Genomic DNA, 27,394 nt, shown 5'->3' with positions numbered 1-27,394 from the left:
ATGCCAGTTAGATTTAGTGTATCCGAATCCCCAGCTTTTCCTCATACTGTCTTTGTGCTTATTCAGGAGGCAGCTTTCCACAAGAACACCATCCTGTGTCTGCTTTGCTTTCATTCAGTACACAAGGATCGCCTTTACTTCCACAAGCTCCGCTTTAGAGGGTTAGTTGTACATCAGAAACGTCACACTTGAAAGGAAACATTAATGTTTACCTGCTAATGGTCAACCACAAAAAATCCCCCCACTCATGAATGATATGGGGATATAAATTATCTAGAACTGGCAAGAAATGAAAGTGTTGCATGGTCCCTTGACAGCAATGGGATGAATAACTGATGATGATTAGTTAAATCATAACGTTGCTCATGCCATGCATAAATGATAAGCCAACTGCTTGCGATGCCCTGATGAGATGCAGTATTCTTAGCTTTCTATCATTCCTACTTTGTAGCCCCAAAGAAACTACCACATTTCTGCATTTTTGTGTTATCTGGCACATCAAGCAATGCGACAATGAATATATATTGACCTTATTATAGCAGCCGGCTGCTTGTGCCAGAAGCAACCAAGCATACTTTGCACAAATTAAAGCTGTCAGCATGTAATTTATGGTTCATTGCAAAAGAGGAACAGAACTCTGAGGGGAACATTGTGGTTTGGGAAGCAGGTAGGTAGGCAGATGAATTGCATGATAAAATATCTTGCTAATGATGTGATGTTAAAGCTGAAGTGTCATTTTCATTCTGTTTTGCACATTTTTTAGTTACTCCTCGCTCAAGATGATTTTTTCCCCCCTCCACAGTTTTTTCATTCCAAAAGCTAAATTACTGGTTATACCTGAAAAGGATGAAGTAGGTATGATAATTTATAGCTAGACAGCAGTTATCTGAAGACAATGTGGTGTCATTGTAAGAGGTGTTAGAACCCCATAATATAAAGTCATTTTACTAACACAGCTAACCGGCTTCACATCAAGTGGGGAGTGTGTGTGTGTGATGAAAGTTTTTACTCTTTATCAGAACAGAGAACAGATTTAGGAAAAAAAAAAATCTCTGAGCACTCAGTCCTGTTGACACACACAGCAGAAAATTGTACATCAAGACGAAGTTAGACATCACAAATAACAGACTCCATGCCTGCCAGCTGGTAAGATATTTTCAGTTTCATAGATGCTGGAAATCTTTCTTGCCATTTTGCTTCCAAATCATTCTGCTGGGGGTGGAGGGGAGATAATTCAGAGAAGGAGGTGGGGGAGATTTGTGCACATAGTATTATGTCATATTCGCTAGTGGTCGGAGTTAAGCAATCTCAGCGCTGGGACTGATTCACCGCAGGCTTGCGGGAAGTCACGCCAAACCTGCCTTGAGGCCTGAGCAAAGAGAGCAGAAAGGGGGCTCTAGAAAACAGGGATTCACACTCTGCCTAGCCAGAAAACCCTTCTTAGCCCAATAAGTAAATTGTAAAATAATTCCCTAATGTCAGAGTGATGTAAGTGCATACTGAGTAGCAGTGCTGACTCGCTCAATAAGGCATTGGTTTTAGGCTCTAGGCACGGTAGTATCAACACATGACAATGTTACTGCTGGGACTGGCCAGAGGTTAACTCCTCAGTTTCCTGACAGACTTCAAGGGTTAGAAATTTCTTTTCATTCCACATTGAAAGAAACCCCAAACCGTCTAAGCATTTATGTAAAGTGGGATTGTGCTGAGACCTCGGTTTGAAGATTGAAACAGTCAGGTTTTTTATTAGGATGGTTTCTTTCTCTGACCAGAGAGTCCACCTTGGACCTCAGAAACCTTCCCATCAAAATTCATACGCCTCCTTCAAACAGTTCAGTTTCTATGAAAGATGCTTAGAGTCATAGACTTTAAGGTCAGAAGGGACCATTATGATCATCTAGTCTGACCTCCTGCGCAACACAGGCCACAGAATCTCACCCATCCACTCCTGTAATAAACCTCTAACCTATGTCTGAGCTATTGAAGTCCTCAAATTATGGTTTAAAGACTTCAAGGTGCAGAGAATCCTCCAGCAAGTGACCCTTGCCCCACACTGCAGGGGAAGGTGAAAAACCTCCAGGGCCTCTGCCAATCTGCCCTGGAGGAAAATTCCTTCCTGATGCCAAATATGGCAATCAGCTAAACCCTGAGCATGTGGGCAAGATGTTTCTATCAGCTCTGATTACCACTGCTTTGTGGAAGCAGTTTCCCAACATGGGAGGGAAAAGAGTCATATGCAAACTAATCCTGCTCAGTTCAGTTCAGTTCTCAGGGATGAAGGTGTGTTTCCCTGCTCCCCCTGGTCATGGGTTCGAGCCTGCAACTGAACGCTTGTGAGTTGACCCCTGTGCTAACACGGAGCCTCAGTGAAATCAACAGGGAGGACTGCACAGGTCAGCCAATGCGGATCCAATTGCAGGATTGAGGCCTATCTGTGTGGCTTGTACAAATGGCTTTCAAATGCCAAATCTTCTTAATCAGCTTCACTATCTGCTGGTGGGACTGTTCCCACCTTTCCTTTCTGCTGCTGCTCCTCCTTGTCTATTATTTAGGTCATAGGCCATAGGTCAGCACTGGGAAATTCGACTCTTCCATTGGCCTGTGGGAAGTCATTTTTTTAATGGTCAAGTAAAATATCACTGTTTCCCCAAATTGTTCTCTTTATGGCAAGGGCAGCAGGTGACATTTCCATGAAGACTTTCTGAGGCTCCCATAGGTGCACTTTGTAACATCACTTCAGCCACAAACTAGTGAAGGGAGGTGGGGGATGCTGGGCTGTTGGGGACAGATTGAGGAACAGAGAGCTGGGCTTGATGTTTAGGGAGAGGAAGGGGGAGGGGCATGGGTGTTTGTGGCGAGAGAAGCTGTGAGGGATGGTGGGGTTTGCTGCTGAGTCTTCAAAGATAGTTAGGGGTAAACGCTGGTGCCAATGGGGCTCAGTACCAGAAGCGAGGCACAAAATGATTATAAACCTTTGTCCATGTTTGTGGTCTGGGTGGAGACATCCTGGATACACTGAGGAGAGAGAATTTTAAAATTCCGTGCGCACACAGTCTGGAGCAAGAAGTGTGCACAAAAACCTATCTCATGTGGTGATCTCCCTCTGCCCTTGGGCTCCTCTTTGATTTCTCCAGCACCCCCATGTCTCATTATCACTTGTGCCATCTTCAGACAGGGCCCAACTCAACCCTGACTCACGGTCAGTTGTGCTAACGCTCCCGAGACCTCCCTGCAAGATCAGAGTTATGCTGGAAAAGTCCGTCAGAACACATGACAGGCTGACAGGCTATCTCTGGAGGTGAAATACCAGCCTGGCTTTCACTGATTTTGGTGATTTACTCACTGACATGCTCTCCTGGCTCTGCTCCATTCCCATCTCACAGGGGTGCACATTTATTTGACATACAGAAAGAAGCTTGAGAAATGCTCTCTCTGTCAAGCCCCGTTCAATAAAGGATGATGTGAAGGTGAGGGGGCAGAGACAAATGAAGGGGAAACGGTGTCAGTACAAGTCTTGGGAGACAATGTTGTGATATGAAGGAGGGTGGGCTGATGTCAGCACATTTTAACGGAGGTGACATTGCAATAGGAGGAAAGGCAAAATGAGAAGTCAATGGAGATGACAGGAGAGAACAAGGAGATCGAGAGAGGGCTGGCTTCACCAATTTTGTGTGCTGGAGGAGAGCTCAAATGGCTGATAGTTTTAAACAAAGCCACTTTTGATTCGAGTGAGATGAATTCAGTGAATTCAGTATTGGTTAGAAACTTCCTAACAGTGAGCTCTGCTAGACTGGTTTACTTTCCCCAAAGAGGTGAAAGAAGCCATCACACGTGGTGATGTTTAAAGCTAGACTGGCAGAACCTCTGGAATAGAAACTGTTAGGAAGAATCATGCAGCGACCGGGGGAATGGGACGGGGTGACGTGATGAGTCACTTCCACCTAGGGCTGCCAACCCTCCTGGTTTTGCCAGGAGTCTCCTGGAATCAGGCCCTAACTCTTGGAGGCTACTGACACCAAACCAGGAGATTTTAGGTGCTAAAAGTCTAGCGGCACAGAAGGGCTAACACAGGCTCCCTGGCTGCCCTGACCCTGCACTGTTCCTAGAAGCAGCTGGCATGTACCTGTGGCCCCTGTAGGGGGTGGGGTTCTCTGCACGCTGCCCCTGCCTCAAGCACCAACTCCACAGCTCCTATTGGCTGGCAACTGCACTCAATGGGAGCTGCGGGATGGAGCCTACAAGCAAGGGCAGCACATGGAGGCCCCTAACCCTCTCCCAGGAGCCGCTGCTAGAGGGATGTGCTGGTCGCTTTCAGGAGCCACCCGAGGTAAACGCCGCCCACCTCTTGCACCCCAAACCCCTGCCCCAGCCCAGAGCCTGCACCCTGCACCCAAACTTCCTCCCAGAGCCTGCACCTCATGCCCCCTCCTGCGCCCAGTCTCCCTTCCAGAGCCTGCACCCTCTCCTGCACCCCAATCCTCTGCCCCAGGCTCAGCCCAAAGCCCCCTCCCACACTCCAAACCCCACGGCCCCACTCCCCAGGCCAGAGCCTGCACCCCCAACCCCCTGTCCCAGCCTGGTGAAAGTGAGCGAGGGTAGGGGAGAGCGAGTGATGGAGAGAGGGAGGGGGGTTGGAGCGAGCAGATGGTGGGACCTCGGAGAAGGGGCGTGACAAGGGCATGGCCTTGTGGAAGGGGCAGGGGAATAGTATTTGGGCTTGTGCGATTAGACAGTTGGCAACTCTACTTCCACCTCTGGGATACTGTTAAGTAACAATTTCACCACCCACAGCACATACTGTGCTCTTCCCCGGCAGAAAACTCGCATCTCAGTCCCATGTAAGAATCCAGCATTGCGTTATGACCTTCTTCCTCAATGAGACTAACTTTAACAGGCTTCCCTTGATAGTTTCCACGGGTATCCTAGCATGACGTACAGGCAGGAGGTGCAAATCAGTTCTGCTTGCTGGTCTAAATTAATCGTGCAGTTTGGGGGAATCATCGAGTGCGTTGTGAGCGTGCCTGCAAGCCATGGACGAAGGCAGCAGGGGAAATGGGGAACTTCGTTAAATACTTGCTGGATGGCCGTGACTGTAATAAAGACAGACATGTTCTTTGGCATAATTAAAATGACACACTTTTGCTTTCTTGAGCGCAATACGTCGTATGTCGCTAGAACAGTTCCGAGGGTGGCACTAATGGGTTAGATTAATAGAGACAAACTGCTCTAATGTTAGGCTGCCCCCTAGATGTCGGGTGTCAGATTGTATGAATTTCTGGGCCTTTGCACAATCCAGGCGAGGATAGCGAGCACTGATCTATGAACACCCTTACTCTTGCCAGCACCGCTTTTTCTTTTCAAAGGCTTTAGTAACTTACTGTGTATGAGTTCGGTACTGATTGGCTTGGCCTCTTTGTCATCACAGGACATTCTGCCACAGCTATAATTGATATTAATTACATGAGATTTGCACTTGGAACTTGTGCTTGTTACACTGGTTGCTATTAATCACTGCTTCTCAGAGGTGTTTAAGCCTGATATGTGTATGGCCATGTTCTGCTCTCACGTCCACTATGTATTTGTTTTGTTGTGGGTGTGTCAAGCATACAGACACACGTACATGGAGTCGGCTGGAGTCGCTTCTGGAGTTTTGCAGTCTCTGAGGTGTCCAATGTACTTTGAGGTACCCTGCAAGCCTCAAAACAAGCCCAGCTTGAAAACGTATCTGCTGCCTCAGCAGAGGCTGGCGGGCCTTCTGATCAGGCAGGACACCAGTTTGAGGACAGGAAGTTACTTGCAATGCATGGGAGTCACTGTGTGCATGTCAGAAACTGGGATTGCCCCGCCATGGAGAAGAGCAGGTTGGGTTATGGGTCAAAAGAGCTGAGGGGAAGAGAAAGATGGTGTCCAGGGTAGCACTGGTTGGAAAAAAGGAAAATAATCCTTGTGAAATTCCTTCTTCCCTATCCCTACTTGTGAGTAATTAAAACTTTCCAGCCATGTTGAGGACAGGGCAGATGAAGGACCTGGCTGATGGTGAGGTGAAGGAAAGGGAGGGTGAAGAAGGCAGAAAATTGAGATAAATGGGTTTATCTGAGACAAGACTCAACATTTTGAAGTTCATCCATCCACTTGCAGTAAGAGGTAGAAGTATACAGATGGTTTCATTCCCTGCACTGAAGCAACCAGGACAGATAGGGGATGTATTGCTCCTTGGGACCCAAAGCTATGCAGAAACATATGGGCTGGAATTCTGTGCTGCATTTCTCTTTTAATTTACAGTCAGCTACGGTGATTCTTCTCTCACGTCCAACATGTCCCGTCCCATCTCATCCCTTGTCACTTGGGCCTTTTATGGACCCCATACACTGGCTCTGTGGTTTATAAGGGCTGTAGCAAAGGGGAGAACCATACCCATGGATTTCAAGGACCTGTGACCTGATCCTGCAAGGCACTAAGCACCCTTACCCATGTCTGATCTGCTGCCAGCACTTTTATGCATGGCGAGGAATTTGGAATTAGAGGCCGGTGAATAACCAACCTTTTGGTTTGGTGGCTGAATTGAAAAATTAGAGAGGCAAAATTGCTTTGGATCAGACTAAACCAAAAATGTTTCAAATTTCTCAGAAAAGTGAAAACGTTAATAAAACAATAAATGCATTTTGGGTGGAATGAAACATTTTGTTAACTCCCAAATATTTTGTTTTGTTCTCAGTTTTTTTAAAAAACATTTTAATCTTGTTTCTTTTTTTTATAAAATTCCAAAATGAAACATCATTCTGAAATGGAAAGTCAAAACATTTTGTTTCAGAAATTCCAGGACAAACTGTTTTGACATTGCCAGCATTTTCTGTTGCAGATTGAAACGACTTGTTGAAATCTACCTGAATTTACAAATAGTTTGTTTTGATCCAAATCAGATTTTTTTGTCCAAAAAGCCTATTTGCATGAAGAAAAATCACCCAGCTCTACTCAAAATGTTTCTATTTTCTTTTCACCCTTGTACTTTACTTTTACATAGGATCTTTTCTTTCTCTGTGATCCATATGTATTTGTTAACAGCAAGCACCTTCAGTTCTCATATGGATTTTTCCCATTGACATATCTCTACCATCCAGATAGCCTGACCTGAGTTGGCACCACAGTGCCATCTCTATGGCTGTTCAGGTGGGACGATCACACAGTGAAATGGAGTCAGTCCCTTCCTAGCCAAAGCCATGACAGATGCTCTGATGTGAACAGCGGCATGGGTTTTGGAGAGCATATTAATATAAAGCATCCAGACATTCAGTAATTAACCTTTACCCAGGCCAAACTTTCATTTCAGTAATGAGAAGAACAAAGAGAGAGACTGCTTCATCTTTACTGTGAAGCGAACCTTGGGCTGGCTCGATCAGCTTGAGGGATAGTTGATAGAGCTCGTCACAATAGTAGTAACTGTGCTGTGTAGAAAAACCTGAACATTTGGTATTTTTCAACAAAAAATGGGTTATTTTTTCCAGTTTGGGTCACCCTCCCTTTTTCTCCATTTCCTTTTTCTTTCCCCCCTTCTCTTTTTCAAGGGGGAAACCCAAAGCAACATCTCTCCCCCCTCCAAATTTCACTGTGGTGTGTTAAAAATTTGGACTTTTTGGTGGGAGTTGCAGGGGAGAATTTCTGCCAAAAAAAAAAAAAGGGTCCAATATTTGGGGATGGGCACACTCTTCTGAAGATGGTGGAAGGGAAAGTCCAGCCCCCGTGTTCCCTGAAGGAGCTGTCTTGCAATACAGCATTCTACTTGCATAGTTTGGCAAGGGGAGGGGGAGTTTTTCCACACTGGGGAGTCTAACAGGCAAGAAATGCCTCCCCCGCCCCCCCGAGTGGCAAGACATCTTCTCAAGGCTCCTGTGTGTTCCCCTCCCTTGAGGATCCTGCACTGCTGGAAGGACTTCACTGTGTGAGCCGGAGTGGGGGACCCTGTGGTGAGATGGCGCAGAGAGAGGGCTCTTCATTGAAGCCACAGAGGGCAGCAGCAGAGCTGCGTGAACACTGGAGAGACCCCGCCACCTACCCACTACGGAAAGATGAAACCCCTGTAGCTGGGGCAGGTGGTACCACCTTGAGGCAGGAGTAGGCAGCACTTCCCAAGAGACTGGAGACAGTCCTCCCCCCCATGGACCTCAGGATTCTGGGACGGCGCTGCCGCTGACACCAAGCTTTGAGTGGGGTGTAGTGGAAAAAGAGCAAGGGGTAAAGGACAATTGCCTAGTGGGTAATATCTTTTATTGGACCCACTTCTGTTGGTGAGAGAGACGAGCTTTCGAGCTGCACAGAGCTCTCCTTTCAAAGCTTCTCTCTCACCAACAGAAGTGGATCCAATAAAAGGTATCACCTCACTCCCCTCGTCTCTCTAATATCCTGGCACTAACACAGCTACAGCAGCACTGCATACTTGACTATTGGCCATTCACACTGGTGGGAGGGGAACAGAGTTGACAGGTGCGCTGGGGGAGTGTTTTCCTTATTCCGCTAGCTATTCTGGTGCTATGCTCCTTTCCCCCCAATCAAGATTTCCATGTTTCATACACAGCCTCAGTGCTTGCTGCACAGTGTTTGTGTGTCTGTCCCCTTGATGTTTGTAACACACACACTGGGCTGTTCCTTGTGTGCACCCTGTCAGCCGTGCTGACACACACACACACCTCGCTGTACCTTGTTGGGGAGCACGCTTACTCCTCTCCCTCCATCTCTCAATGATTCACTCCCTCTGCTGCTAGTCTCGCCCGGTAACTCTGTTTTTGAAATCTGCTTTCCAGGAGGCTGCTGGAATGGAGGACGCTCTGTGACTGACTTTAGGGTTTTAGGGCTTTTCTCCATTCATAGCCTTCCCTGCAGCCAGATACAGCCTGGCTCCAGCCCCACAAGCTGGGGCTGTATTGAGTGCAGGTGACTCTGGAAGACCTAGGCAGACAATGAACCTCTTTCAGTGAAGGCTTTGTGTTTGTGCCCAGGACTGGACAATGCCTGGGGTCGTTATGAGCCCCTTTTGACCAGTGGGGCGGGGTTGAGTTCTGTAATTATAGTGACTTCCTGTATCAAGGCAAAATGGACTCCTGATTCACAGGGCATGTGGCTGTCCAACACTTATGGTGCACCAGGAAGGTGCATGCTTCTGTCTTGTAAGCAGGTCTGAGTCTATTAATCAGTTGTCACGACCATGACTGCCAATAAACTGGGCAGAGCTTGTCTAGGGAATGATGTAATGGGTTTGTTGGAACTCTCATCGGTCTCTAAATTCAGGGACTATGAGCTGGTCTGGACAAAAGACATAAATTCACCAACCTGGTATGAACTGAAATTAGAAGGGTTTGCACAGCTCTAGGTTAAATATATTTTTAAGAAAGCACATGCTTCTGTCACTTCACCCTGGAGTGGGAATTAGATCGAAAAGTTCTTTATTTTACTTTAAACACCTTGTGGTTAATGATATGTAGTTAATCAGAACATGATATTGCACTCGATTCCGATAGAGCAAAGATTGTTGATGGCTTCGTGTCGTCTATTAAAATAGGTGCATGTAGGTGCCATGGTGGATGGTGCAGGCCTTGGCAATATATCTTCTAGTTTGCTTCTTCACTGCTATTTAAAGCTATTGATTTCCCACCAATTTTGCAAGCTAAAGATCAGTAGCAAAATTCTGCCTGACCCATCACCATCAAAAACGCATTGTCAGCCAAACTAGAGCTGACAGCTGTGAATGTGAATTTAGATACTGAACAATGTGAAATGGGAAGAGCCTCATCACTGCATTGCTAGCACTGCTCTCATAACCCAGCTCTGCCCAGGGAGAACTGTGGCAGCGTTCACAGTCTGTTAGTTAAATGATTCCAGCAAAAGCAGGCCTTGATGGCTTGCTGGATTTGGTAACTTGAGGATGTGGCCGATGAGGGTGAAGGTTTGTGGTTCTGATGGCTAATTAGCAAGCTTTTAAGACTTGTGATTTAGTAACTGTACGTTTAAGAGCTGGTTTAGCTATGAGTGTAGTTGTTTTGACTCTCGCTTTTACCTTTTGAATACTACCACTGTGATTTACATTAATTTCTTGTTCTGATATAATGATGTCCTTGCATTTGATTATGTTGTGCTGATAACCTAATATCTCCATTCTGAGAGGACCTTTGGCCTTCAAATGAGCTATCTCATGGAATGTACAATAGATGGAACAAAACTTCATCTAATGAATGAGTCCTGGATTTGTCAATGCTTTTGTCAACTTCTCACTTTGTTGTTCAAATGTGAAATGTGGGCAAGTGTTTATTTTATAGATATTTCTAAATATGGGGATAGGGTGAGGGAAAGGGAAAAGTGAGGCTATGGCAGAAATAAGCAAGTCGGAAGAACTGTTGAATGAATAGCTTAGGAGTTGACAGCTGTACCTGTGCTTACATGTCTGATAACTCATGCTGATGCTGTTTCTGCCAGCGTTAAAGATGTAATCTTCGTTCTGGAGCATTGTTCATCACAGAGGCTTTTTTTCAGTACAAGTCATGCATGTCTTTATGTTCCGCTTCTGTAATGTGACCAGCAAGTGTATTTTAGGTACCAGAATCCAGGCAGCAGGCTTAGCAGCTCATAGATGTGTAATTTCGCCATCAGGAGCCATGCCACCTGTTCAAGGCAGGATGAAGAGTTGGGAAGCTCCGCTGTGGAGTTCAACTAGCAAAATGTGTACGGGAGGAGGAAGGTGAACCATGAAATTTAATGCTTCAACTGCCAAGTGTAACTGGCATTAAAAAGAATTCAGTGTTCATGAATGGAGTCCTGTGGCAGCACTGGCCTCTTCTGTCCACAAAGCCAGGTACAGTATAGCAGGATAAGCGTCTTTCCGGCTGACGTGTCTCAGCCTTGCCCAAAGGGACAGGCAGCCACTACAGCTGGTCATCACTGGGAAAACAAGCTTTGGTGTTAACATGTATTAACTAACTTGTGTTCCAGTCCTAGTGTAGACTCAGGTAAATTGTTGCTTTAACAAGTTAGCTGGCTTAGACTTCTTGCTAGGGTTTACCTCAGGCAGGTAACGTGTATTAAAATTTCCACTGCCGCAGCTTTGCCTATCCTAGGATTTTAGCACGAGTTAAAAAGATACCCATCTCCTTGTGTAGACAAGACCCAGTTCAGCCTGCATGCCTCTGCTCGCAGTGCCAATGAGGGCTCTGGTGGTGATGGTGGTTTGGAAACCAGCTGATAACTGACAAAAAAGGATCCTCGTATTTAACATAGTAGCCTTTCCCCCTGGTCTGCTGGAATTGGAATCTCTCCATACACTTATCATTCCTGTCTGTACAAGGTGCTGAGGCTTATGCAGCTTGAAAAATGAAATGCTCTGACAATGAAGGGGCAGCGCTTTTCATTACACAAATTCCTCCTGCACTCTGTTGTTTTCTTCTGTTCCACACCTTGAGTGCTGTGTCCAGTACGTGATACATCCAACATGCTGACATTTTGGTGCAATTACAGTGGTCAGATAGAAAGCAGCTTCTCTGACATCTGCAAACAACAAAAACAGAAACTCAACAACATCCTAAAACTTACAATTGAATTTATATCATCCGATGTTGAACTGGGGCTAAATTTGTTTACGCTGAGGAGGACTGACAGGCTGGAGAAGAGAGAAGTGCATTCCATTTTCAGCTCCCTAAAGATAAGATGGAAAAGAAGTTTCATGGTGGATTAGCACCCTTGAGGTACTTTAAGCTGTCACTTACAATATGCAAGATCCACTGCTTGATCTCAGCAATATATTAGGCATATTATAAGTTCCCTGTCACAAATCTGTGATACTCCACAAATCAACGTCTAAAACTCCCAAAGCCACCTGGTAGTTTGTGTATTTTAGAACACTGAGTTGCAAAAGCTGCAGTTTAAAATTTGACCCCCAGCCTGACACCATCCCCCTCCTTCAGGGGTTTATTAATAGCAAGAATAAAAGTTTGTGGTTCTCTCCTCTGTGGACACTTGAGAGGGGTTAAAAATGACCTCAGTGTGAAGCAACTTTATTTTCGACTGCCTCCTGATTTATGCCGGGAATCTGTTATGTGATTAGCACCTATCATCAATATCCATGCAGTGTGGGCTAGCCGTTGCAGTGTGGAAAGAAGAAACCCTGCGAAGCAAATAGCTACAAATTTCCCTGACAGTCCTGGTTCGATTACAGGGCGGCAGCTGTCAAAATACCAGTTATTACAGGCATGGGGTACCATGAATAGCTAAAAGGAAACGAACCTAAGCAGCAGTAAACACTGGTCAGTGTGATGTTAACACCCACACTGCTCCTTTCCCTTTGCAAGGGCACTTAGAGACCATTTATTTATGGCAACCTGGGTTTCCTATGGGATGGAGTCTGTACTTACTGTATCTGATTATACTGACTGGATCATATTTACCAAGCTTATTAGAAAAAAAGAAATGAATGTGTTAGTGGTAGTACTTTTACTCTCAATATGAATGCAGTAACAGTTGTCAGCAGTTTTTTAAATGAAGTTTTTAATTCTCTGATACATGCAGAAACTTGTGTCATTTTATAAAAGAAAATTTATAGGTAAAATGAAGTACCTGACCCGTCTGCATTTGCCCAAGGATGTCTGTGACTCCCAACAGGCTAACTGAACTACAGTCAAGTTTAGAAAAATGACTATGTAGAAACGTAGACTTAGTAAACTATGTAGAAACGTCTTAGCTGTCGCTCAAGCTCAATGGAAAATTTCCAGAAATGTTCATTCATGTTTTGAAACAAATTAAGTTCAGCTGTGTTTACACCCCATTTGTATTTGTTTTTCCCAAATATTCTAGTGAAGCAAATATCAGAGAATAATTGCAGAAATCAAATTATGAATGAGTAAATTGGAGCATTCGCACAGAAAACATGAGTCTTGAGTTATGTTCATCCAGTCAGGGAACAGTAACATACCATGTGACCTAGCTCTCCAGTCAAAGCTAATCAAATTCAACTAGTCTTTATGATGAATACTCACAATGAGCTGCTCACATAATCAAATACCAAGAATCATTCACAAAAGCCATATAGCAAATAACTTTGAAAAACTGATAAATGTGAGAAAAATTACAGTCTGCACATTTACAAAGAGAATGAGGTGAAATTCACCAATTTTTTTGTTAGAAAGTATTTTCCCAGCTCTATTTAACATATCTGCCCCTCGTAATCTTCAGATCATATCTGCTTGCTGTACTAATTGTTTTTATCATTATAATTAGAATGTCAGAACTAGTACAATGGGACAATGGTGGAGAGTCTATTCTGCCTCATACATCCTCATCAATATTTTCAGTTGACTTCTGGCGCTAATAGAATCTTTGTTTCTGTGGCAGTGATATAAGAGGCAGACAGGAAGCAATCACATTTTTCAAATCCTAGGCTGTGGAGGCAGTACTGGCAGTTGCAGGATAGGCAGAAGGAAAACTTCTTGTAATGGAGCCAAATTTGCCATTTTTTCTAGGAAACTTTCTGGTTTATAATTACAGTGTAGATTCCTGAGTCTGCAATTTTATGAACTATACAGCTAGCAGTGGTTATTTACATCACTTCAGTGCTTCAGTTTGACATTTAAGACCCCGTTGGTCACAGCTAGATTGTGACAGGCAAATTACATGATCTCTCTGGACAACTCTCTAGAATAGAGCTGGTGGAAACATATTTTGATGGAACAGTTTTGCATCAGAAAATACATTTTCCTCTAAACTGAAATGTTTCGTAGGAAAGTGTTGCTTATGACAAAATTTTCCAGTGGTTAAAAAACTTAATGAATCATTCTGACTTTCCCATTTCATTTAATTAATGTCTATGTTTCCTTTTGATAAAAGTAAAACCATTTTGTTTTGATGTCGTCATTCTGATTAATTTATTTAAACTTTTATATTAATGTATAAATAATATTTATTTATATTTAGGGTGACCAGATGTCCCATTTTTAATGGGACAGTCTTGTTTTTTGGGCCTTTTTCTTATATAATATGCTGTTTTGGCAATACGGAAATGTTTTGTGGAGACATTGATTTTGACAAAGTTTTCCGGGGGAAGATTGCTAAGGTCCAGGGCTCTCTAGTCACCTGTGATGAGAGAGAGAAAAAGAGAGAAGAAAAGCAGTGCGTAAGCTTGAAAGCTTGTCTCTTTCACCAACAGAAGTTGGTCCAATAAAAGATATTACCCCACCCACCTTGTCTATCAGAGAGAGAGACTCAAATTGAAAACTCGAAAAGGTGCAACAAAATAGAGGTGTTGCCCTGTGCCAATTCTGACATGTATGTAGGATGTTACGTTATAAAATGTTGACTTTATTGAACCAAATCACTTTTACCTTGACAAAATGTTTTGATGGTTCAGAATCTAAAGGTTTGGGAATATATGTTCTATGGGAAATTTCTGTATTGCCTTTTCAGTCTTATTTGAAATTAAAACAAAGTATGAAATCCCTAAGAAATGGAAATTCCACTTTCTGACCAGCTCTGCTACATTATGACATAGCGTGAGGAAATGGCCATGGTTTGCTGAATCGCTCTGGCCTGAAACTAAATGAATCTGTTTCATTGAGGAGTGAGAGGCAGTATTGTCTAGTAGTGTCTACTGTGGGCCTGGGAGCCAGGGATTCCTAAATGTTAATTCCACCTCTGATGTTGAGTCACTCTGTGACTATTGACAAGTTCTCTTCCGTTGGAGATTCTCCAGGCATTAATTAGATATTTATGAGTTAAACCTTGCTGCAAAACATCTGTTGCAGATAAAGAAACTGGTTTGGGACAGATGAATTTAAGAGAAATGTTACCAGAGAAAATTTAGTGTTGCAACATGCTGCGTTCTCCAGAATAGGTACCCAGGTGATTTAATTTCTCTGTGGTTAGTCTGTCAGGGGAGGGATGGAGGAAAGATCTTTGCCCATTATTTGCTTTGTCACTTTTCAGCTGCCTGCTCTGATGCTTTGGAAGAGGAAATGGAAATCATATCTTTGGAATGCAGCAGATTGTGACAAATGGCATTCAGCCCCATCCCATCTCCAAAAAAAGTCTGGAACCCCCCTTAAATGGCTTTCCCCATCCTCCACAGGTTGTACAGCTGCATTACCAGGTCGGACGGTTATTGTGGAGGAGTTGTCTTCCATAGAAGGGCTTTAAGATCATTCCTCTGGTGCGAAGCCTTGTGGGAAGTGCCGTTTCTTTCTGAATGTGAAGGAAAAAGGCCCAGAATACTTATCTTGTGATTTGACAAGGAGATTTATGTCAAATGTTGCCCATCACTCATCAGGACTGTGACCTGTTTAGGAGTCTCATTCTTCTGCGTACGGCGTTCTTGAGTTGACTTTAATTTGTCTCTTGCCTTCTGAAATGGAGGCGTGCTCCATTGATGATCTCTCCTATCGCACTGGGTATTTGTCAGGTTTCAGTTTCTCTCAGCTTCCCTTTTAAAATAATTAAAGTGTCAACTCCAGTTCATGGGCTGGTCAACATTTTAATTCCTCCTTAACTTTATAAGGCAATTTCATGAATTATACAGTGTGGTAACAGAAGGAGCTAAATAAAGATGCAACACTAGCTGTGTTTAATAAATATACCCTTGCTATCCATGGAAGCTATTTGCAAGTCAAAAATATGGCACATTATGATCTAGCTGTCAGTTGCAAATTTTTGAAATTACGGCTGGGTCAGCAGCACTATTTTATGCTAAATCTCATAAACTAAAAATAAAGGCAGAGGCTGTAGTGGGAGCTACCGAGCAGTGACGGCTTTTCAAAAGGTTCTGTGGCTGGGGCAACCCAACAAGTATTTCTAAACGAGCAAACTCGTATTCCCTTTGCAGATAAGTGCTTAACCACCTCTGAGGAAATCAGCAGCCACATTTACTAGAAGTCCTGAAGCATTCATAATAAAGGTGACACTCACGTAGGTCCCAGTCCGGTAAGTACTGAGCAACCTCACCTTTCCTGGAAGCTAGTCAGAGTTGAAAAAAAGAGATAAGCAGGGGACAGACCAAGTCAAGTTGTTGTACAAAAGTCTGTGTCTTCAAAGAGTGGAATTGTGCAGAGGGCCAGCTCATGGTCTGTGCACCACTTACATCCAACGTTGCTTGTCAGATGGGGGTTGAAATGTTGTCCAAGCTGTTTGCTGAGGGTTGAATTTCTCTCCAAGGAAATTCCTGCCAGCCTCCTGCTTTACTGTACTCTGGATAGTCTGAGTGTGAATGTCAGGGCTGATGGTCCTGAGTACAAGTGACATATTGATGATGTGCTTTAAAGGAAACCAAACTGCAAACCATTATCTGTTGTAATTAGTATATTACAGTGCTCTGTTAAAAGCAATAGAAGCCTCGCAAGAGGGAACACACCGCCAGAGGAAATGCTCTTTGCTCTCATTAGGATGGCCCCTGTTGGCCAAAATTGATGGTTCTAGCTGGATAAGGAAATATTTTTAAGGCAGCGCTTCAATTCTGCCCTGTTCTTTGGCTATTCCTTCCAATATTGATGCACATCAAACCTCTACAAAGCCGGCTTACTGCAGTGCTGGGATACTTGTGGGTCCAGTATAGCATTTACTGGGTGAAATTATCTGACCTATATTATCCAGGAGCTCAGACTAGAGGGTCATAATGATCCTATTATTCATTATCCTTCTCCTTTGGGATGCCCAGTGTCCTCCAGGAGTCTTTTGGACTCCCTGGCACTTGGATATTTATGGCTGTATTATTATTGAATGTCTATTTCCTAATACAATGTCCCATGCTGCTTTTGAGTAAATACACTGTTTAAGAGCAGGATAAATGCATAGATTTATAAACTACAAATACATTTTAAAATCAAATGGTTTGAAGCTGGGTCCTCCCTCCTGCTGGGTTCTGACTGCAGGCCCTCACATTCTGCGTATCTGTGCGTATAGGTGGTATTACCACTAGCATTTAAAGTGTTGCTGCGTTGCACTGGTGCAGTGCAAAAGAAAACCCAGAAGTCTGGGGAAGAAGGTCTTCCATTTGGGTTTTATCAGGCAGGTAGAAAGCTCTGAGATACGGAGCAAATGGAATGACATCCTGTGCCATATAACCTCTTTCCAGGAGGAAGCAGCCTGTCCCTCAAATCCACTGTAATCCCAAAATAAAATAATCCCAAGGAGATGTGAATTTCTATAGGTGGAAATCCCCCATACGGTGTAGTCTTTGATGGGGAATCTCTCCAGCAGTAGTTTTCTTTTGAAGAGGAAGCCCTGTTCAACATGACATCTCTGACAGGGTGTTTTTGTGAGAACAGTGTGGGAAAATGATAGACGCACAGAGCTGAGAGTCAGTGAATTTTGAGTTCTAATTTGCCCTTTGCCACCAAGCAAATCTCTCTAACCCAGTGGTTCTCAATCAGGGGTATGCATACCCCTGGGGGCACGCAGAGGTTTTCCAGAGGGGAAAGCAAATAATCTATATATTTGCCTAGTTTTACAACAGACTAAAGTAAAAGCACTAGCAAAGTCAATACAAACTAAAATTTCATACAGACAAGGACTTGTTTATACTGCTCTATATACTACATGCAGAAATATAAGTACAGTCTTTATATTCCAATTGATTTATTGTATAATTATGGGGTAAAAATGAGAAAGTCAGCCATTTTGTAGTCATAGTGCTCTGTGACACGTTAATACTGTTATGTCTGATTTTGTAAGCAGGTAGATTTAAGTGAGGTGAAACTTGGGGAATGCAGGGTGATTTTATTATGCCGATGGAAGAGTTCTCTCCCGACAGCATACAGCGTCTTCATCCGACATGTTGCAATGGCGCAGCTACAGCACTGTATGTGTGGACATGTCCCACGTGTTAAACCAAGCAAACAGAACGTGGTTTGACACCTGTGCAGGACATGTTCTCTCAGTGGTAAAAATCTTCACGGGCAGATTTTCAAACAACCACAAGCCAGCTTCTGAACTTGCATCAAGTGTACAACTAGCTGATTGTGCTCAGAAAAACAGGCTTGCCACAGTTCTGCTCAAGCCAAAATAAATAAATAGCAGGCTGCATAATGCGCAGCTTCCTGATCTGAGCCTGTGAATTGGAGGCATGCTCAGCTTTTGCAGATGCAATTAATAGGGTGCACCAAAGTGACTGTGCAAAATTAAAAGATGGAACTGAATACTTACCCTTAAAATTTGTAACCTAGCTCCATTGGCTGCTATGCAGAATTGGCCAGCAGAAGACCTAGGTATCACATAAACCTGCATGGGGTTAAAAAAGGTATCTAAGCAGTAGAATTGCAACCTCTTTGTCATACTGAAAAATCACACGTGGTGCAGAAAATACCCTCAGAGAGGGATCTAGCCAAGGTGACTCCAAGGTGGTTGCTTGGCTATAACGCCTGGCTAGAATCCTGACTTTGTTTTCTGCTACAACTATAGACTAAGGGGGGGAAAAATGATGATTTTCATGTTTGTGTCTTTCTGTGTATGTACAAGGGATTGACCATTGCTTACCAAATGGGCGACCAAGGCAGATTTAGGATCGTTTGAGGCTTCATGTGAATTAAAGGGCTACTGTTAGGCTCATGTGCTTTTCACCAAAGGATGAGAGCTTTTGTAGGGGCAGCAGGCGTGACAGCAGCAGTGTGTGGAGACTGAGGGACACAACCAAACCATGGTGCTCATAAAGACATATTTGGATGTTGTTTTCCACAGCTGGAATACATGAGCTGAATTTTTCTTTAAAGAATCAGCTGGTTCGTGTGTGTGGTGTTGGCGTTGTCGATGATTCGTGAGCAGCAAGAGGAGTTTATTGCTGCATGTAGTGGTTTCCCAATTAGGGATAGAGAAATCCACTGGTAAATTGTAGGGAGTGTCTACCTGGACCTGGCTGATCATAGCCCCAGGGTTCTATATATAAAGCACAGCATCATCTAGTCCAGGAGTTTTCAAACTTCATTGCACCACGACCACCTCCTGACAACAAAAATTACTACATGACCCCAGGAAGGGGGACCAAAGCCCGAGCCCCACCACCCAGGGCAGGAAGGCCAGAAACAAAGTCCTGCCTCCCTAGGGGGTGCCAAAGCTTGAGGGCTTCAGCCCTGGGCAGTGGGACTCAGATGTTGGTTTTAGCCCTGAGTTCCATCAAGTCTAACACCAGCCCTGGTGACCCCATTAAAATGGGGTCATGACCCACTTTGGGGTCCTGACACACAGTTTAAGAACTGCTGAATTCTATTCTATAGTCACGACCACACCACTTCCTCCATGCAATAGGTAATTTATTTGAAAAGAAGCTGGACAAATGCCTAGCACACTGTGTGAAACCATCCAAATATACATAGAAAGAATGTTACTACAAGGATGAAGGAATTGAGGAACCTCAGTCAAGAGGCCCTCTGCATAGTGGAGAAATTATACCCTAGGTCAACGATTTTTAAGGCCAAATACTCAATTCAGTCCATGGCTTTTGCTCATCCATTCTCGTGCACGCAATTAATTGCATCTGCAAAAATGTGTGATGAAGAATTGACTTTTGATAAAGGCACGGGATTGAGAATAGGGAGGTGCCCATTCTAATTCCAGCTCTTCCACATACTTCTTGGGTGACCATGTGCAAGTCGTGTGGTCTTCCTGTGTTCCGCTGTCCCTGTACATGAAAGAGGGAGAATCCTGATTTACCTCATAGATGTGTAGGGGTGGTTGCTGCTTGCACAGGGCTTGTCATAAACAGATAAGAAAAGTTAATAGCACAGAAGTACTTTATATCTCTTTGACTATAAAGGGTTAACAAGTTCAGTGAGCCTGGCTGTCACCTGACCAGAGGATCAATCAGGGGACAGGATACTTTCAAATCATGAGGGAGGGAAGTTTTGTGTGTGCTGTTAGTTTTGGTTGTTGTTCACTCTGGGGGCTCAGAGGGACCAGACGTGCAACCATGTTTCTCTCCAATCTCCCTGATACAGGCTCTTATAAGTTCAAAATAGTGAGTACTAGATAAATAAAGCGAGTTAGGCTTATATTTGTTTTCCTTATTTGCAAATGTTCATTTGGCTGAAAGGAGTTCAAATTGGTATTTTGCTGAAAAGATTTTAATTTGTACTTGTATACTTAGGCTGGGAGAGTATTCCCAGTGCCTATAGCTGAAAGACCCTGTACATATTCCATTTTTTTTTTAAATTTACAAAGATAATTTTTACTGTTTTTTCTTTCTTTAATTAAAAGCTTTTCTTGTTTAAGAACCTAATTGTTTTTTTTATTCTGGTGAGACCCCAGGGGTCGGGGTCTGGATTCACCAGGGAATTGGTGGGGAGAAAGGAGGGAAGAGGGAGAGAGAGGCTGATTTCTCTCTGTGCCAGGATTACTTTCTCTCAGGAAGAGTCTGGGAGGGGGAAAGAGAAGGAGGGAGGAAGGTGAATTGTCCTCTCTGTTTTGTGATTCAAGGAGTTTGAATCACACAGTGATCTTCCAGGGTAACCCAGGGAGGGGAAGCCTGGGAGAGGCAATGGTGAGGGAAAGGGTTTACTTTCCTTGTGTTAAGATCCAGAGAGACTGGATCTTGGGGGTCCCCAGGCAAGGTTTTGGGGGGACCAGAGTGTACCAGGCACTGCAATTCCTGGTTGGTGGCAGCGCTATAAGTACTAAGCTGGTAATTGAGCTTAGAGGAATTCATGCTGGTACCCCATCTTTTGGACGCTAAGGTTCAGAGTGGGGAATTGTACCATGATAGGGCTGTTGAAGGCCCTTAGATGGAAAGCCCTCTAGGGAGTGTAACTTTGTCTGTTAGACAAGTGTGGGTTTATTAGATGTGGGCCTGAAGCAACACTCCACCACTGAAAACCCCAAAACACTGGGGAAGTTTGGATCTAGTTCTGGATCTGAACCTCATCACTGACTCCTGCCTCTAACAGGCCAAGTGAGAACCACTCAGATTCAGTTCCTAGGAGCTTGGGCCCATCCTAGTGTTCATGCTCTCCAGTACCCGAGTCACTTAGCTAGTGTTTCTAAATCCTTTGGCTTTGGTAAACATGGCATAAAACCGAGCGAGGTGTCTTTCTGCCCTATGTGCATGCTCCGAGCTGGGTGAGAGGGCTGGAGCCTCTTACACTAGGTCCTTATATTGTGTCAGTGCTTTGTTTCCAAAGCTTGAGTGAGCGTGAAGGGAATAGTTACTTTAGTGTGCGTTAAAGCTCTGCTTTTTTAACTAAATGACATCAGTCTTGGCACCTAATCAAGCAAACCCACTTTTCCCCTTCTGTGCACATTGAAGATATCCCAATCTCGTTTCCAACGTGAGCACCGAAAACAACTGGAAGTACATACTGGGAGGAAGCCAGCATGAAATCGCCTTCAGTCCTAGATTAGGAACATGTCATATGTTTCATTACCTGCTGAAAAGACAGTTGCCGCATATTGGGGAATATTTATTATACCAACTATTTACAGCTCTTTCCCTTTTCCTTACTGTGTGAGTGCAGCCAGAAGGGCGTTAATAAAGTAGCCTTGGTGATCTGAATGATTTATAAAGCAGCAATTCTGTAAATAGGTTTTAAACTTTTAAAGATTTATTTGTTTTCCAGCTAAAAGCCATCCTACTGGTATGCAATGTATACCGCATAGGTTAATTATGCTATTTATATGTAAGATAAATTGGCTAATGGGCAACATGCCAATGCAGCAGCTTAGCTTGATGTGAATGTTTTCTAACAGACTTTTTTCTCCCACTGAAAGTTTGTAATTAGACACTATCACTCCACAGGATTTCAAGAGGCATGATCTCCTGAGCTAGACATTGGATCACTCGAGTGCTCCTCCTTGGGCATATTTTTGATTTCTTATTAAAAATTCTCCTTGTTCCTCTTCAGTCTGAGTTGAGTTGAAGAATCTGAAATGCGAAAGACTATGGCAGATTTTGAAATACAGGCAGCTTTCTTTTCAAATGCTTCCTTTAAAAACGCTTCAGTAACACGGCTCTGAGCTCCTTCTTTTCAGCCTGTCTTTTGTTTGTCCTTTATACTGTTTCTTTTAAGCCTTGTCCAGGTTACATGATATCTGCCAGAGCAATCTGAGCTAAGAAAGTTCTTACAAGAAACATGTTTGTTTTCTTTCTTTCTGTCTTTCTTGATCAACTCTCTCTTGTTCTCTGTTCCCTCACTCATCCCATCCCCTCTGGTAAATTGCTTCACCTACCCGCATGGGATAAAAATAATGTAGACTGCAACTGCACTGATGTATCCAGGGGCGGCTCCAGGCCCCAGCACGCCAAGCACGTGCTTGGGGCGGCATGCCGCGGAGGGCGGTCGCTGGGAGGGCGGCAGGCAGGGTGCCTTCAGTGACGTGCTTGGGGCGGCGAAATGTCTAGATCCGCCCCTGGATGTATCTGATCACTATTGCCCCTACACATACACCTATGGATTGAATTTATGCAGTATTCTTATCCTGGGATCAAGAGACTTTTAGTATTACTTGAATTTGAAATCTGGACCTGATTGATAACATTGGTTGTCAGAGATGCATGGTCTTTGGATGGAGTGGGAAAAAGTTTTCTAGCACATTGGCTTGTGGAACAGAGGGCTGGCATCTGCACACATGGCTTCTTTGGGCCCCCAGTCAGTTTCAAATCCATCTGGAGGTAATTTTGCAGACTGAATGTGAGTATTTTTCATCAGTGCATTGCTCGCTCCATTTCCTATTTAAGCTCTGAATTTTGCATGTGCTCTATTCTTGAAAATTTTGTCAATGTGCATAAGTAGATTTTATCCTTTACTTCCAGATGCTGCAGCTATAAGTGTCCATGAACATTTTTTATGGTTCCCAAGTTAGCAATGTTTTGAGTATCACTACTTTAGAAAATCCTTGCAAAACCATATGTGATTTTTCTGCTCTTGTGTGGTATAGTCAGATCATACCATGGTGTGTTTTTTCCATGTATTGAAAATCTTGATCTACATATGATCAAGTCACAATAGATGAAAAGTTTGAAAATCAAAGTAAGTGAAGGGTCTATATGAGGGTTCCTCATGAGATGGGACATTCTGCTGTGATTATTTTTTTAACTAACAGTGCTCCAGTGTATTTTATGTAATTAATGGATAGAGTCCTGCTGGCCAGCACATTAAGTAAAGTAGCACCTGTCTTCCTAACATTTTCTCCAGTTTAGGTTTGATCCTGTTTGTCCATAGTGTATTTTCATCAAAGTTCCTACTTTCTCCCAAAACTAAAAATCAATGTAGAGGATAGTCTGGGTATTTCATTTACTTGGTCCTTCAGTTTTTCACAAGGCTGTACGCATGTGACCCTTCTAGCATATACAGGTCACTTCTTTGTATATGTCAGTTCTATCTTATTCCTGTCTGAAAGGGCTGTTTTTTAGTTCTGGAGAATTTCCAACATGATGAATTGAACGCCCTTAAAACACTGCAGAATGTGTTCAATGCTTCTTTGCTTTAGATCTCAAATAATTTCCTTAAGGCACTCCAATTTTCTTTTCGGTAAATCAGTTTTGTGATGGCTAATGGCATCAGAATGCTAGAATGAAATCTCATGTTTATCCATAGAGGGGTGCAGCGTGAATCCCAGCAATGCAGGCTCCCTTACATGTTCGAGGTTGAAGAGAAGGTAATAATTATAATTGATCTCATCTGAAGAGCTGACAGTGCTCTCCTGTGAGATTATGGAGAGAAGCTGGGCCCATAGCAGAGCTGGGAATGAAACCTTTGAATATTTAATCCCAGCCTTTTGCACTACCCACTGATCTCTCTTGCTCTCACAGCTCCACAGATGTAGGGGGAAATGTGACTCCTAGGATTACTGCTTTTGTTCAGTTTTATTCCAGATTGTTATGGTCTGTTATTCAAATAGTTGGGCCGACAGGGTAGCTGTATTGCAGTCAGTTTTGTCAACTGAAAGGTTATTTACCTCTAGGGTACTGAGCATCTGCCGTTCTATTTCAGTCCATTGGATGTGTTCTTGGAGGGCTGTGCCAAGTTTGTAATGAGTGTATTATCACAGCTACCCTATAACACATCATCCCCTATTTCCTTTAGGGTCACATGAGGCCTCCTCTTGTGTTTTATATAAACCGCAATGGTTTTACTTTTTTGAAACCTATCAGAGACTGGGATGGGGAACAATGAACTGAGGTAAGGATTCTGAATAATGTTACGATGTAGCTTGTACTATTCTATATGATTGTGTAGTGTTTTGTGTCATAAAGATCTCTGTAGGTTTCTTGAGCCTTGTCAACACTTGTGTGTTGCCCTGATTCAGTAGGTACAGCTAGCAATTGGTGTAGCTGCACTGGTGCTGACCAGTAAGGCTAGACAAGGGCAAGACAGGCCTTGCATCAAGTGAGCTAACCGTGGGGTTACCCCTGTAAGGGTTTGTAGGAGATGTCTACACTGCAATCAGAGGTGTGATTGTAGCACGACTAGACAGGCCCAAGCTAGCTTTAATCTAGCAGTATAGCCACAGCAGCACATGGACTTAGTACCCAGGGTCCAGGGAGGGTTTACACCGTTAGCAAGGTGACCACTTCTCTTCAGATTAGTACTCGTACTACAGAGATCAACGCTAGCTCACGTATATCTACGTGTAGTCACACCTCTCCAAGTACGAGTAGCTGTACCCTCTGACGGCCACACTCTGGGAGATGCAGTGACAGTTGAATTTGACGTATTCCCAAGTGTAGGGAAGGCCTTATTTGGTTGCTGGCATTCCCAAGTAGGAAAAACCTTGCAAACTTGATGGCTGTGGCTCAAAGGAACAAACCTTCAGACACCTTACAGCCAGTGGGGATTGAGACAACGCTGTAAATGCACTTGACGTTATTTTTTTAAAAAGAAAAAATAAACTGTCTTGCATATGCCAGTTTGAATGCCGTTCATGCCATGCAGCACATCTCCAAAACAGACAACCACAAAATAAATCTTTCAGTCTTTTCCCCTCCTGTCTGAGGCGGCATCAGGAATCATTTGCTGTGGTTGGCCGAAGCTGCAGCAGCCATCCTACACACCTGATTTATTATCTCTGCTCAACACACAGAGGAGTGGATTCTTCATGGGGAGAAAAGTTGGCAACTTGAAATGGTCCCCTGGAATCAGTGAAATGTTTGGTCTGTTAGCATTCGCTCAAAGTAGTGATGAGAGAGGGGAAAAAAAACATCACAGCGAAAGAGGAAGATAAAGAAAAGATAAACCGTGGCCACTTGTGATGCTTCAACACAATGAGGCAACTCCTATTTTTATTCTGCAAGGCAGGGACAGATATGTATTCTGGGTGATTATAGCTAATGGGAAATTAATTTTGAAAGTAAACATAAGGCTTAATCTTGGGTTTTTTGCAGAACTATAGAAATTAGAGATGGAAGATAACTATTAATTCATCTTCCCATTTCCCACAGGATTGTTCCCTACGGCAAATAATTTTTGGTACCTCAGCCAATCTTTTTTCAATGTCTCATGAGATGGGCTATTTTGTCATGGAATTTATATTAAGGAAGGCTGAACTTGTTTTTTCTCAAAAGAGAATCAACCCATAACTTCTTGCCTAAATGTGGATCAAACCCTTCTCTTAAGGTTCAAAATGTTTAATTACATTTTTTCTTCTAAATTGTTTATGCTTCCCCCTCCATTGTATGATTTGCTCTGGAAGGAAACAGAGATAAGGAAACAGCATAAGAGAGCTCCTCATCAGGGAATTTCCTTATTGCTTCAGCTAAAAAGTATTGGAATTCCCATCATGGAGTTTGTCTGGGGAAGTTTTCCAGCCCAGGGAAACTTGGTTAAATATCTAGCCAGCTAGTGTCCACCTAAACTCTAACAGCTGTGCTTGTGGACCCAGTTACTACATGGCCCTGGGGCATGCTGAACCATGCTTTAAACTTCTAGTGTAGATGGCACCTAACTATATTTTAAACTTGTCCTAAATGGTTCTATAGCAGCAGTTCTCAAACTGTGGGTTGGGACCCCAAAGTGAGTCCTGACCTTGTTTTAATGGGGTCACCAGGGTTCACTTAGACCTGCTGGGGCCAAGAGCCAAAGCCCAGGGCTGAAGCCAAAGCCTGAGGACTTCAGTCGAGGACAGTGGGGCCCAGGTTATAGGCCCCCTGTCTGGGACTGAAGCCCTCGGGCTCTGGCTTTGGTCCCCCCACCTGGGACAGTGGGGCTCAGGCTTTGCCTCCCGCCTCCCCAAAGTAGCAGGGCTCAGGTGAGCTCAGGCTTCAATACCCTCCTCTGGGGTCATGTAGTAATTTTTGTTGTCAGAAGCGGATTGCAGTGCAATGAAGTTTGAGAATCCCTGTTCTACAGCCTTGTTCTCTCCCATCTGGGGACAGATTCTTAGATTCAGAGATTCCAAAGCCAGAAGGGACCATGGTGAGCATCTAGTCTGACCTGCTGGGTGACAAAGGCCAGAGAACTGCACCAATGTAATCCCTAGAGCAGAGCTTTTAGAAACACAGCCAATCTTAATTTAAAAATTCTCCTCAGTGATGGAGAATCCACCACAATCCATTGTTCCAAAGGTTCCAATGGTTAATTACTCTATGTGTTAAAAATTTAAACTTTATGTCCAGTCTGAGTTTGTCTAGTGTTACATTCCAGCCATTGGATCATGTTAGACCTTTCTCTGCTAGACTGAAGAGCCTATTATTAAATATTTTTTCCTCATGTAGATACTTACAGACTGTCATCAAATCATCCCTTAGCCATAAATTAAGCCAAATAAACTGGGCTCTTTCAGTCTCACTATAAGGCATGTTTTCTATTCCTTTGATCATTCTCATGGCTCTTCTTTGAACCCACTCCAATTTATCAACAGCCTTCTTGAGCTGTGGGTACTGGACACAGGATTCCAGCAGTGATTGCACTGGTTCCAAATACTGAGGTAAAATAACCTCTTTATTCCTTCTTGAGATAGCCTTGTTTATGCATCCCAGGATCACATTAGTTCTTTTGGCCACAGCATCACATGGGGAGTTCCTGTTCAGCTGATTATCCACCACGACTCCCAAATCTTTTTCAGAGTCACTGCTTCCCAGGATAGAGTTCCCCATCCTGTAAGTATGGCCGACGTTCTTCGTTCCTAGATGTACACATGTACATTTAGCCATATTATTTGCTTGTGTCCAGTTTACCAAGTGATCCCGATTGCTCTGTATGACCTGTACTCTTCATTATTTACCTCTCCCCCAATTTTTGTGTCACCTGCAAACTTAATCAGTGCTGATTTCATGTTTTCTTCCTGGTCATTGGTAAAAATGTTAAATAGTGTAGGACCTAGAACCGATCCTTGTTTTCAATTAAAGTTTGAGAGTTATTAGTTAAACAGCTTTTAATCCATTTAATGTGAGCCGTGTTAATTCTATATAGTTTTTAATCAAAACGTTGTGCGGTACCAGGTCAAATGCCTTACAGAA

General features: G+C 43.5%; 1 long non-coding RNA gene across 3 annotated transcripts in view; it reads left to right on the top strand.

Moving 5' to 3' along the window:
- The first annotated feature begins 15,804 nt into the window (after window positions 1–15,804).
- LOC115659209 overlaps window positions 15,805–27,394 on the top strand; it is a 230,583-nt gene continuing 218,993 nt past the window's right edge. For all 3 annotated transcript variants that reach the window (XR_004002479.1, XR_004002480.1, XR_004002478.1), the window contains exon 1: window positions 15,805–15,942. This is a non-coding gene — a long non-coding RNA (uncharacterized LOC115659209). The remainder of the gene's footprint in view (window positions 15,943–27,394) is intronic.

Source organism: Gopherus evgoodei, chromosome 10 (assembly GCF_007399415.2).
Source record: "Gopherus evgoodei ecotype Sinaloan lineage chromosome 10, rGopEvg1_v1.p, whole genome shotgun sequence".
In the NCBI taxonomy this organism is placed as follows: Eukaryota; Metazoa; Chordata; order Testudines; family Testudinidae; genus Gopherus; species Gopherus evgoodei.
The sequence above is the reverse complement of the archived record's forward strand: the minus strand, read 5'-3'. Positions and strand labels throughout refer to the sequence as shown.